Source organism: Canis lupus, chromosome 1 (genome assembly GCF_048164855.1).
Source record: "Canis lupus baileyi chromosome 1, mCanLup2.hap1, whole genome shotgun sequence".
Classification (NCBI taxonomy): Eukaryota; Metazoa; Chordata; class Mammalia; order Carnivora; family Canidae; genus Canis; species Canis lupus.
In genome coordinates this window covers 3,510,655-3,523,055 of record NC_132838.1, presented here as the reverse complement: position 1 = coordinate 3,523,055, position 12,401 = coordinate 3,510,655, and the positions used below count along the sequence as shown (strand labels likewise).

The 12,401-nt window shown below is 55.4% G+C and overlaps 1 protein-coding gene across 4 annotated transcripts in view; it reads right to left on the bottom strand.

The window, feature by feature from the left end:
• Nucleotides 1-11,896, bottom strand: part of MBP (myelin basic protein) — a 115,171-nt gene extending 103,275 nt beyond the window's left edge. For all 4 annotated transcript variants that reach the window (XM_072819288.1, XM_072819341.1, XM_072819353.1 and 1 more), the window contains exon 1: nucleotides 11,730-11,896. The gene's annotated coding sequence lies outside the window, so the exon portion shown is untranslated. The remainder of the gene's footprint in view (nucleotides 1-11,729) is intronic.
• Between the last annotated feature and the right edge of the window lie 505 nt (nucleotides 11,897-12,401).

The following is a 12,401-nucleotide window of genomic DNA, read 5'->3' as shown; positions in this document are numbered from 1 at the left end:
ACAAGAATGCTCTGCATGGTCATCAGCCCCGCCGGAGACATGGCTCAGCCCCCAGCGGGTCCCACTGCTCACCCGGGCATGCCACCTTTTACAGGGTGGGTCTGCAATTCTTGAGATATGATGGAAAGATAAAGGGTGTGGGTGAGCGAGAGTTAGATTTACACAACAGAGAGGGAGACGAGTCCAGGAAAGCAGGACACGGTGGCAGGGGCCAGGGGTCTGGACTCAGGAAGTGGATAGCTGCCGACACCACATAGTTCCTACACAGTAGGAACACTTCAGGGCACGGCTTCTTCATCCGCTGCCCCTATACTGAGGCACGGGGCTACGCTGTGCTCCTCACCTTACAGATGGGGAAGCTCTGAGGTACAGAGAGGTTGGGGACCCCAAGTCACACAGCAGGCCCTGGCAGGGCAGACTGGCTTTGATCTGACCCCAGGCATGCACATGGCAACCTCACGGAAAGCCATCCCCACAGTTGCGGCTCTCACTTGGCCGTGACCAAGGCACTTAATTTCTTCTAAGAAAGGGTTTCTTGATGCATCGAGTCTTGGATTTACTAAGGAAATGAGCTCCATCCAAAGGTCAGAGGGGGTACCTCGTCCTCCACTTCACACCTCGTAGCCTTTGCTCTCCTGGTAAAAGTACATTCGTGACGACTTCACCAGCCTCCACTCCTCACTCCCTTCTGGGTGAAAACCATCGCAGAGCAATAGTAAATGATGAAGCTTTACAGGGATACATCATGCCACGAAGTCTCTTTTAAAACTGACTGAGGGGACTCCCAGGTGGCTCAGCGGTTGAGTGACTGCCTTCGCCTCAGGTCGTGATCCCACATCGGGCTCCCTGCATGGAGCCTGCTTCTCCCTCTGCCTGTGTCTCTGCCTCTCTCTCTCTCTCTCTCTCTCTCTCTCTCTGTTTCTCATGGATAAATAAATAAAATCTTTAAAAAAAAAAAAGCCTGTGACTGAAAAAAGGCATTTAAATGAATAAATACCAAGCTCCGAGAGTACAAGCATAGTATGAACACAAGACTGACTGCCGGAAGCTTGCATTTTGAACTTAAGCTTTCCAAGCGGGTTCTGTGTGACCTTTGGGTTCTACACGGTATCTTAAAAGACCAATATTTAGTACTTCTAGGTTGAGGCCTTATGATTTTCTCGCTCCACCAAAATAAGACTGTCAGGGATGGCGCTCTAAGGACACCCAGGGCTTTCCTGAAGCCCAGCTATAATATTATAATAAAGCGCCTGCACCCTTTATACTCCTTACTATCACAGCGTTTCCCGCTCGACCTCCTTCGCAGAGCCTGGTGAGGCGTGGTAACTCCTAGAGGCAGAGCAGAAGCGACTGTAAAGAGGAAAAGGGCACGATGGACTGGGTGACGGCGGGGGGCGGGGTGTGGAGGAACCTGGACAGCAAACCTGGGTTCCAGGCCCATCTGCTGTCCCCTGGCCCCTCGGCGCCCCACCTGCCGCCCATCCGGGGAAGCACGAGGGTGGCTTGGGCCCGGCAGCCGGTGGCAGCACTCTGGGTCTGCCAGCGGTGGGCACGGGCTCCTGCGCCCGCTTCGCATGCCCAGTGTCTTTACGCTTCAAGCGTTCCCTGACAGGGTTTAGACAAAGCCGGCCACACTGTGTCACACAGCCACTGCCGGTCTCTTGAAGCCAGAGGCCACATCCAGGATGAGATGCTACGAAAATGCACTATGAGAGTATCTGCTTGGTGCCCAGTGCTGGAAGGAGCAGGGCAAAAAGAGCTGGACTCCCTCAGGCCTGTGGGCACGGACACACCCACACTAGTGCGCACATGCCCATGCTCGGCCGGGCACACGTGCACACTCCTCTCTGCCTCTTCTGAGGTCTGGGACGCTAGGGGGACATCCACCCGTGTTCTCCAGCCTGCCACTCTGTACGGGGGGCTCCTTATACCTAATCTAACGTACTTTTGCCTCAAACCCTTTATAGAGTGAGACAGGGCACACAGAGGCAGCACATGTGTGTTTGCAGACCCATCCTCGATTTATAGCATCGCACCCAACCAGAGCAACGTGTGAACCGTGAGGAAGCCCAAGGGGTGGGCATGGCCAGGAGGACTAGCAGAGCTGGGGGAGAAGCTGAGATCCATGGAGCAGGTACACCAAAAGGGGGGTATGGGATACAGGGGCACCAAAGGCCCAGCAAGGGGCACAGACCCTGAGAATGGAAGCCCTTGCCCAGACAGAACCCAGGACCCCACAGACAGGAAGTGTGGGAAGCACAGGTGGCAGGGGTGCAGAGCACACAGGTGGGAGCCAGAGTCACGGTTCCCTGTTCTCAGCTCCAGAACAAAACCTGGCTGCACAGGGATCAGGAGGCGCAGATGTAGCAAAAGGCGCAGCCGCCCACATATAGGCGTGGAGCCTGAGGCCGGGCCCAGGAGGCCCCCAAGCAGCGGCTTTCCCCCCACACGTGGTGGGAAGGGGCCCACAGTCAAGGGCAAACCACACAGACTCCTGAGAGGCCGGGAGGGGATCCAGCGCAGGGTCGGGGACTCTGCCCTTCAGAAGGGCCTGGGCTTTACCTGCTTTGAGGGACGAACAGACACATCCTGCTCCCCCTCTGAACACTGTCACGTCCCCTTCCCTCCACGAGGCATGACCAAACCTCTGTGATTGGGCAGGAAACCCCCACGTCGGCTCTGTGCAGAGGCTCCAGAGCAAGTGACCCATTTAACCTAAGGAGAGGATGGGGAGACGCTGGGATTCAGAGCCCAGGGCAACTGCCTCCCGGCTCCCACCTGGTGACAGGCATCACGGTCAGGAAGAGTTGCTCCACTGCAGGAGGTCAGGGATGAGCCTGGCTGGGCACTGAGGCCAGGGTATGTTTTTTTCAGATTCCTCTCTCAGCCCATGTCCTGAAAGCAAATGAAGTTAAGTCTCAGAGATTTAGGATCTGAGTGGATGGTGTCCCTGTGGCCGTCACGAGACCACCACCCAGGACCTTCTCCATCTTCATGAGCAAATTTGTTGTTGTTGTCATTGTTGTTGTTTAGAATGTTTTGCAATTTTGTCCAGGTTTTAATCTACCTTCACATTAAAACATCCTTTCCATGCAGGACACTTTATTTTGATGTTGCTAATCCTCTGTAAATATATATTTATATTTACATTTAGTGTTAGGGCTGTTACCTCAGGTGGCTTTTTTCCCCTCATGTGGCTTTAACCGTGACATTTCACTGCACTTTTAGGAAGTTTGTCTGCTGGGTCTGCACACTTCCACCTCCCTTCATAGAACAATTTCCAACCACCAGTTTGACATGAGTAAGGTCAGCTTTCAAGAGCTGCCTTAAATCCCTCTCTCTTTAAAAATAAGTGTTGACACATGGAAATAATGACAGAATGAAAGAACCATCATCTCCCCGTTGGGACGATACCACCTTTCACAGAGCCATATAACATGATGCAGTGAAGCTATAGACGCATTCTGCATGCCTCCGACATTTGATTTATCCTCTTTATATTCCTGGGAAGACAACTGCAGCTGCTGCTCACACTTCATAAATCCTGGGTCTCAGCTACTCCGAGGTTATTGCATTTTCAGACACCAAAAGAACCAGAGTAAAAGCCACCAAAGCTCCCCTACTGCCACACACACACACATGCGCGCGCACACACACACACACACACACACAGAAGCAGAAACCTAGTTCCTAAAATATAAGTAGCATATTTACTTTATTAAATTCCTGCTTTAATTTATCTGGTCTTATAAGGCACCACATAAGCCAAAGCAATCACGTCCCCCGTACACCTGAGTGGTGACGAACAGACCCAGGTGCATGTCTCGTTAGAGTCCAGACCCTGCTATGCATCCGTGGTATGATGATGCTCAGGATGAGCAGAACCCATCCATCCGTGGGTGCAACAGATATGAGCCCCCCATGCGATGCCAATGACACCAGGCAAAGTGCCTATATGTTGTGTCCCTGGATGCATATGCATGATGCAGCATTTAAGCATCTTACATGCAAAATGCTAGCAGACCACAGCGTTGCTAAACACTGAGCAGGAAAGGTGGGCATCCTGGGGCCAGCCCAGAGATCAAGCAGGCCTGTCAGGAAGCAGGGGACTTGCAGGGCAGGCAGCCAGGCCGGGGGAGCAGCATAGGGCTGCTGGGGTGGCTGGGGGCCTGAAAAGGGGGTACTGGGTGGAGGGAGGATCCACCTCACTACTGCACAGTACTGACCCATCAGAGAGGCGACCTCCCTCTCCTTCTCTCTACCGGGTGGTCCCCCCCATCAGGAGCCCCGTGGTGGGGGTGTCTGCACACAATGCGGGGGCTTGAGCGGACGGTTTGCAGTGGGAAACCCATCTGTGTGCTTCTGAGTCCCCTGATAACACAGAAAAGCCCCTCAGGGCAGGACCTACACCCATTTTATCCTGTTGGACTTAGAAACCCAGAGCAGAGCAGTCTGCACATCACAGTCAATGCATTTTAAAAATGAATCATGCATTTTACCATATCTGGGATGCCTGCAACACAGCTCTGTACTCTTTGCTTTTGCAGCAAGTTTCGCCAAACTGTGAGGTTTCAACTACATGGGAGAATCTGGATAGAGAATAGGAGCATCCACAAACATTCCTCACCGGAGGTGCTAGCACTTACCGGGCAGGACAGGGATGCTGGTCTCTGAATGTGGACAGGGTAGCAAATGTAACGATACAAATAAAAGTATAAAAGTAGAGAACCATATCTTCCATGAGTCACTCCTTCTAACATGAAGCCATTTTTTATCAGTGATATGTACAGGTTTTGTTGACCTGATTAAAATGCATGTTTGTGAGCATGTGCATGTCCACTCGGATAACCCTGTGTAGAGGTGACCTACGCTCCGACACCTGGTACCCATCACCTCTTTCACATAGAGCTGGAGTCCTCGGAGTTTACTTGGGAGCTCATTAAATACATATTCCTGCCCCCAGGCACCAGGGATGTGGGTGGTGTCCCAGAATTGGGGGCCCAGAACTCTGCATTTAGTAAGAATTCTGGAGGAAACGATGCAGGTGGTTGGCAGAGCACCCAGGGGCACCAGACACCAGCCCTCCCATCCTGCAGCCTCGAGAGAGCCCGCGGAGCCGGGCCAGATGGCCGTGGCAAACACTTGGGTGGGCCATGGGCTAGCCTGCCACCAAGCCAGCACTGCCCCCCACCAGCCCGCTAAGCAGATGCGGGAAGCTCTGTTCCGTGTGTGCTTTGCCTCTAGGTTTCCAGATCAGACTCTGGATAAGGAAGAGTGACCGTGAGTCTTTCTGTCTGTCTGTTTAGGCTGGTGGTTGATGTGGAGGTGGCCTCTGTGTCTACACAATCTTTGCTGGTGGAGCTGTGCTTGCACTTGGCTTTTTGCTCCCGCGGGCAAGGGGCTTTGACAGACGCTCCTCACTAGAAGGGAGGGCAGGGCGTGGCCGGGGCAGGCGCCCTGCAGCGGGGGTTGGGTGGTGCAGGTCACCCCATGAGGCAGGGCGGCTCTCAGGCGGTGGACAAGGTGGACAAGGCCATCGGGAGCTCTCCCCCTACTTAAAAGTGGGGTCGCCATGCTCCCCACCCTCTGACAAAAACCAACCCCCCACCCAATATAACTGCAGTAAAGAGGAGTCATTCTCTGAAACATGAATTTCAGAAAACTGCTCTGCAAGGAGGGGTGTCACTCCAGTAGGGCCCATGTCTCAGCAAGCCCCACTCACAGGAAGTCACTGTGCTGCTGGCTTCCAGCCAGGAGCCAGGGAGCCACAGGGTGGTGGAGATGGAGCTGTGGGGTGATGGAGACAGGGCTGCTGCGGGATGGTGGAGACTGGGAGCTGGGTCCACAAGCAGGCAGCGTGGCTTTTGGCTGGGGCTCTGTCCCCAGGGGCCCACACTACAGGGCGGCTATAGCTCCATGAGCAAGCGTGGGCCCCAGCAGCGGAGTGCTTAGAGTGCACACAGTCACCAAAATGTCAGGATGGTTGGCACTGAATGTTGACCACTGATCACAACCAAACCCAGTGTGCAAGTCCAACCAAGTCATGTCTGCTCACCAACGAAACATCAACACTATTTGGTTCGCTAGCCAGCTTTCAAATTGGGGAGATTTAAAGCAAATCCAAGCCATCATTACGCATAAGCAAAATCTGTGTGCTGCTAAGTAAGAACCACTGCATTTAATAAAATATTCTCAACAGCTCTTGTAACTGTGTGTGTTTTTGAATTAGCAATACCTACTAAAGAGAAACACTTTACCCTCAGAAAAACAGCCAAGGGGCTCTGAGTAGCAACTCACTTCCTGTAAGAAGGCTGAGGTTTCAGGCCTCCGAGAAACCCCCTCACACGCGAAAGCGTCACCCTCCTTGTCACTATCTATGAGCCACTGACCCCTTTCCAAAGCCAGTGTTGGTTTTGATGTGGTGTGCTGTGTGGCCATCAAGAGAGATGTTCCTGAGTTCCTGCAGGGGAAAAATCTATTTCCTATCTAATACTTTCCCTCCCAGAGGAACTGTTTTGCAAAGGCCCCAGTTTTGGACTCGCGTGGCCTGCTGGGACCAGGTGCCTGGTGGCACCCTCGGGAGTGGCCAGGAGGGGCGGAGGGCAGTCACATCCCCTGATCCAGGGGCCTCTGACTTGTGAAGGTCAGTCCTGTGGAGCTGTAAGGACCAGAGATTCGGGACATGGGTTCAGAGACCTCACACATGTCACTCGACAGGCCTGCTACCCCTAGAAAACTCAAGTTTCTTATGTGTATAAACAGGGGCCAGGACACTGCTGGTGTGTAAACTGGGGCCAGGACACCGCTGGTGTGTAAACAGGGGTCAGGACACCGCTGGTGAGTAAATGGGGACCAGGACACTGCTGGTGTGTAAAGGGGGGCCAGGACACTGCTGCAGTCAGCAAGGGATGGAGAAGGAACACACTGGGCCTCCAGAGGGAGGGCCTGGGAGCCCGACATGCTGCCTTCCTCCAGAGCCCCATGGGTACCATTGGTCCCTTTGTGTCCTTTTAGAAAACAATCTGTCTGGGGGGGCGACAGGTTAGCCAGGCCTCTTAACGGACTCTGTGTGTGTCCTGGAAATATACTATTGTGGAAGACAGTGGCACATAAAAATAAACTCCTGGGTTGAGAAGTTCAGAGGATTAAACTTTATTTAAATAGCATTTGGGGACATGTGGGTGGCTTTCAGTTAAGTGTCCCACCCTTGATCTCAGCTCAGGTCTTGATCTCAGGGTCGTGAGCTCAAGCCCTGCACTGGGCTCCATGCTGGGTGGGGAGTCCACTTAATAAAGCAATAAAAAAAATAACACAAATAACATTTGGGGAACAGAGTGGTAGCTCTTACTGTGCAGACTGCTGCTTTACTCTCCTGAGGACAGAGGTGTCCAGGAGCAGTGCCCCAATAGCATATACACTGATTCCAGGTGTAAGCAGGTGGGGTGTGTGTGTCAGGGTGTGTGTGTGTACAAATGTGGGCTGTAGTATGTGTCTGTGTGTGTGTGTGTCAGGGGGTATGTGTCAGTGTGTGTGTGTGTCAGGGTCTGCGTGCAGAAGTGTGGGGCTATAGCATGTGTCTGGGTGTGTGTGTCCATGTGTGTGTGCCCGTGTGTGTGTGCCAGGGTGTGTGTGTAGAAGTGTGGGCTGTAGTATATACCTGGGTGTGTGTGTGTGTGTCCAAGTGTGTGTGTGTATGTGTCAGGGTGTGTGTGTCACAGGGTCTGTGTGTAGAAGTGTGGGGCTGCAGTGTGTCTGGGTGTGTGTGTCAGAGTGTGTGTGTGCCACGGTGTGTGTGTCAGGATGTGTGTGTCAGGGGGTATGTGTCAGGGTATGAGTGTGTGTCAGGGTGTGTGTGTAGAAGTGTGGGCTGTAATATGTGTCTGGCGTGTGTGTGTGTGTGTGTCAGGAGGTATGTGTCAGGGTGTGTGTGTTGGGTATGTGTATAGAAGTGTGGGGCTGTAGTATGTGCCCTGGTATGTGTGTGTGTGTGTGTGCTGGGTGTGTATGTCAGGGTGCATGTGTGCCAGGGGTTGCATGTGTCAGGAGTATGTGTGTCAGTGTATGTGTGTGCTGGGAGTAAGTGTGTGTTGGGGGTGCATGTGTGTCAGGGTGCGCGTGTGCCAGGGGCTGTGTGTTGGGTGTGTGTGTGTGTGTGTGTCAGGGTGTGTGTGTGACAGGGTGCATGTGTGTCAGGGTGTGTGTGTGTCAGGGGGTGTGTGTCAGGGGGACCGTGGCCCAAGTTCTCAGACACTGAGGACTGTCTCCTGTCCTGTGCTCTCCGCCCACGTTTCCACGCTCGTTCCCCTTGGTTACGCGCCTTGCCGTGTGTGTCCAGCATGAGTCTCTACTAGAACATTAAGCGTGCAATTTGCTCAATCAGTTACAAATAAACCTTATCTTCCTTCTTTTATTTTGGAAAATGTTAACACTTTCAATCTCAAAGAAAGTGAATTGATTTAAAAGGAAATCAAAATCCCACCGAGAGCTCGCAGACGTGAACAACCTGTTCGAACCCCTGCGCCAGAAGACGCCGGGCCTGGAGGGGCCGCCACGGCTTCAACAACGAAGAGCAAAGTAAGAGGACTCACTCTACCCGATGTTAAGGTTTCCTACTCCGCTGCGGTCACCAGCATGCTGCTGGTAAGGGACAGACATGAGGATGGCTGGAATGGAACCCAGAACCCAGAACCACAACCCACACAAACACATGATTTCTGACAATGGAGCAAAGCAACCTGAGTGAGGGGTGATCTGCTCTGCAATAGCCCCACATCAACAGGACACTCCTAGGCAAGAACAAATCAAAGCAAAACAAAACGCCCTCAACCTACGCCTCATGTTTCCTACAGAAATTAACCCAAAATGGACAAGAGAGTTATGTGCAAGAAGCAAAACCAGAAATACGCAGAGGGGAAAAAAGAAAGAAAAAAAAAAAAAAAAAAACGGGAAAAATCCGCGGGGCCTCAAGAGAGGCCAAGTTCTTACCCTCCCCTCCCCCACCATCCCAATCCATGAAAGGAAAGATTGATAAACCAATCTCATCAAAATGACAAATTTCCTCTCTATCAAAACCCTGTGGAGAAGATGAAAGACAGCTACCAGCATCTAAGCATCAACCCCCGGGGCCAGTGTCTAGAACATAGAAAGAACTATCGAGACCAAACATCCAATTAGAATGCGGGCAGAGACACCAACAGGCTGTTCACCGAAAGGATGTACAGATGGCGGATTCACGCGTGAAGATCTTCAACGTCATTCCCCGTGAGGGAAATGCAAATTAAAATCACGATGTCACCATACATCTCATGATAGAGCAGCTAAAATAAAAGGTGGCAACGCTGCCAACTGCTGTCAAGGTTGCGCACATCCTGGGTCACTCCCACCCTTGCTGGCGGGATGCAAAATGGTGCAGCCCTTCCAGAAGACAGTGTGGCGGGGATTTTTTGTTTTTTTTTTTTAATAAAATTAAACGTGCTCACCATATAACTTAGCAACTGAACTCCCGGGCATTTGTTCCCAAAAAAATGAAAGCCATGCTCATGCCTGGGTAACCTGTACTTTGATGCTCAGGGCGATTTTATTCATAATAACCAAAAACTGGGAACCACCCAAGTGCCCTTCAAAGAGTGAATGGTTAAAACTAAAAAAAACAAAAACAAACAAACAAAAAACCACCCCAGAATGGTGCATCCATACCATGAAACACAACTGAGGAATAAAGAAGAATGAGTGGCACACGTACTCAACTTGCAAGATCTCAAGAGAACTGTGCTGCGTGAAAAGAGCTGATTGAAAAAGGTTGCATATTGTATGACTCCGTTTATACAGCATTCTTGAAATGACGAAATAATAGAAATTGGGGACCAAGATGAGTGGTGCTGGAGGCTCCGGGAGGGGGATGGGAGGGCGTGGGCCACGGCTGAAAGGACAGTGTGCACCCGGGGCAGGACCTCTGACTGCACCCTGGGTGACCACATGCTTCAACTAACATTTAAAAGTTCGGGTGGCCATTTGGGGGGCTCGGCAGTGGAGCGTCCTGGGATTGAGTCCTGCATCAGGCTCTCCGCAGGGAGCCAGCTTCTCCCTCTCCCTGTCTCTCTCTCTGCCTCTCTCTCTGGGTCTCTCACAAATAAATAAATAAAATCTTAAAAAAATAAATACATAAAAGTTCAGGTGGCAACCGAAAAAATCACAGAGCTGGCTGCTGCCTGTTGCTCGGGTTCCTCTTGCTAACCGACACTGCACGGTAATTTTTAACAAGATTCCTTCGCTCCGGGTTCTTGTTCATTCCACTTAAAAAAATAAAACTCCTGATGGGCACTTTTCCTTGTCTGGTAGAAACGCACCATCAGGCCGATGGCCTGGGTCAGGTTGCGGCGTGGCCCACCCTCCAAGACAGCTGTGTGTGTAAGGGGGCCAGTGAGCCTGCGGTACCCAGATGGCGCTGGTCCCTGACGTGGGGGCCACAGTCTGTGCAATGTCTCCCTGACCCTGAGGGTTAAAATCTCAAATAAGCACAGGTATGGGACAGGGTGCTCCCCAAGCTCCCGCTCCTCTGAAAAACTCTCTAACCCAGTGTGGGTGTCCCTTGCCAGGTCAGCCAGACGCCCCCTGGACCACGGCTACACCCCTCAGCAGACACCCTAGCTACCTCACGCGCCTGCCGCGGATGCAGAGCTGTAGGCACACATGTTGTTGATTCTCACATTGTCGCGATGGGAAAACAGAGAACAGGAACCAGAACGCGCCTGTTTCCTGCCAGAGTCTTACTGAGATCCCCCCAAGAAACCGAAACGTTTTGCAAACCCCACTCTGCCTTCCGAAGCAAAAGGTGAAAGTAGACCCCAAAAGAAGTCAAGCGGCGCCACCAGCATCCCACCAGACCCAGAGCCGCCTGGGCGTCGGTGCAGTGACCACAGAAGGCACAGACACTGGAGCCGTCACCACCACTAGGAGTCGGGCCCAGGAGGGGGCCCAACTCTGCTGGGTCATAGGTGCCAGGAGCGCAGGTGGGTGCAGGGGTCTGCAGGTGGGCTCAGGAGGCTGCAGGTAGATGCAAGGGGCTGCAGGCGGGCACAGGGGGCTGCAGGGGACACAGAGGGCTGCAGGTGGGTGCAGGGGGCTGCAAGGGGCTGCAGGAGGCTTGCAGGCAGCTGCAGGTGGGCGCAGGGGGCTGCAGGTGGGCGCAGGCGGCTGCAGGCAGCGGCGCGGCAGCTGGGACAGGCCCAGCGAAGGCGGAAGCCAGGCGAGTCTCCCGTCGCCGCCCCCTGCTGATCGAAGAGAGACTTGCTGCGCCCGGGGCCGGGGCCGGGGCCGGGGCCGGGGCCGGGGCGGGGGGCGTCCGCGCGCTGAGCCTGCAGGTAGCCCGTTCTGAGCTGGAGGGACCCCCGGCCCCCTTCGGTTCCACACCGGTACCGTCTGCACCGCCCGGAGCCGCCCCTTTTGACCTTTGTCACCTCCCACCCCTAAACCCCGCCCTCGCCGCCACCCCAGGCCTCCGGCTCTAGCTGCCACCTGGTCGCCGGGCCTGGCCGGAGGCCACACCTGGAAACCCGTCGATTCCAGCGTCCGCCGCCCGAGGCCGGCGTCCACACCAGCGCCCCCTCCTCGCAGGGAGGCCTCGGGCCGCCACCTGCCCGCCACCTGCGCCCCGGTGCCCGCAGTCCCCGCAGTCCCCGAGTCCCCGCAGTCCCCGCTCCGGGCGCCGCCCGCCCCGCAGGCTCACCCACCGCGCTCGCCGCTCCGAGGCCGAGGGGTCTCCGCAGCCCGGGCCCCGCCGGTGCGCAGCGGGTCGGGAGCTCGCCGCCGGCGCCGCCTTCCGGGGCGGGAGACGCGGGCCGCCAGGGCCGGAGGCTCGTCCTCGCTGGCGCGCCGCGCCGCGCCGACTGACGGCGGCTCCCTGCTCGGCGCGCACCCCGCCCCCGCCCCCGCCCCCGCCCCCGCCCCCGCCCCCGCCCCCGCCGCCGGCTTCCTGCGGGCCAGGTGAACGCGGCCGCCGCGGAGCCCGCCCACCTGCCGCGCCGCCCGCCCACCTGCCGCGCCGCCCCGCGCCGCCGCGACCGCCGCGACCGCCCCGACCGCCCGGACCGCCCGGGGCCCCGCGCAGAGTGGGCCGGGCGGGGCGGGGCGGGGCGGGGCGGGGCGCGGCTGGACCCGCTGCCCTGCGGACCTCTCCCGGGGCTGGGCCCCTGAACCCGCCCCACCCGCCACCTCGCCGGGAGGCACCGAGAGAACGTCTCCCCCGTGCCCGCCCGCCGCAGCGCCGGGGACTGCCGGATCCACCCACTGACCCGGGTCAGCGTGCTCCCTCCCCGGTCCGCCTTTGGGAGCTGCAGGACAGGAGCGTCGCTGACAGGCGCCCCCAGGAGGCGCGTTCCCCCCGCCCCCCGCGAGGCAGGCAA